This window comes from Salmo salar, chromosome ssa29 (assembly GCF_905237065.1).
Source record: "Salmo salar chromosome ssa29, Ssal_v3.1, whole genome shotgun sequence".
Classification (NCBI taxonomy): Eukaryota; Metazoa; Chordata; class Actinopteri; order Salmoniformes; family Salmonidae; genus Salmo; species Salmo salar.
In genome coordinates this window covers 28,998,544-28,999,773 of record NC_059470.1, presented here as the reverse complement: position 1 = coordinate 28,999,773, position 1,230 = coordinate 28,998,544, and positions in this window count along the sequence as shown.

Genomic DNA, 1,230 nt, shown 5'->3' with positions numbered 1-1,230 from the left:
CTACATTTGCACACACTGTATATAGACTTTTCTATTGTGTTATTGACTGTACGTTTGTTTATCCCATGTGTAACTCTGTGTTGTTTGTGTCGCACTGCTTTGCTTTATCTTAACTTGTTCTCAACTGGCCTACCTGGTTAAATAAAGGTGAATTTTATTATAATAATAGTAAATTTTATTGACATAGAAAATAACTTACATTGAAGTGTAGGCGTATAACTGTATAACAGGAACAATAGCAGCAAATCATATACAGTGTATACAAACGGAGAGTATATCTTTATATATATCAGATATGACTTCACTCATACAACACATCCCTGCTTCTTTGGATCATCGTTATCCGAAGCAAAGTTTCACGGAATCCTGGAATGACCTACAGTAATTAGAAGTTCACCTGTCTGCTCTGTGTTCCTGGAGCATGGAATTAGAAGATTTCCTTTTCTCAAGTTCCAGAGAATGCTTCCAGGAAATATCCCCCCCTCTCACACCTAGAAAAAAATAAAAATACAAGAATTTGCATTTGAGGTTATGCTGGTCCCTTGTATGAGAGAGAGAGAGAGAGAGAGAGAGAGAGAGAGAGTGAACAACAGAGAAAGAGAGAGAGTGAACGAGAGAGAGCGGTAGGAGGGGTGAGTAAATGTGAAGAAAGCCATTCTTCTAATCTAAAGTGACGGTTATGCAAATATTAAATTATAGCTGGAGGCTTAGAATGGATGCAGGAGGGGTAGAGCTGAGAGTGGAGTACAGACAGGAGAGCAGAGGGAGGAGAGGTGGGAGGGAGAGAGAGAGAGAGAGAGGATAAATTAGGCTGGTACAAAGGGTCCCCAAACACATATCACATACCCACCAGCCAAGGGGTCTGAACCTTTATGGCACAATAGGTATTGTGTTTACCCTATGAATGTAGGGTCAGTGGTTCAAACCTTAGAATATCACCCCTAAATCTGGTTTGTGCATTGTTTTCATTGCAATGAATACATTACAGCACTCACCACAGAATGTCATGTTAATTTAAGACAGTGGAGAAGAAGAGACAGCCTAGACGTATGAAGTTATGTGGATTTAGATAGTTTATATGGGTTCATTTAAATGTGAAAGCACATTACTTTAACTGTGAGACGCAAAGCATCTCACACATGTATGAGGCAATCAAAACACACACAGGGGGGTTACAAGGGCATAGGAGGAGTTTAGACTATCTCTCCCCCCTAGTAAGCTTACTCTGTT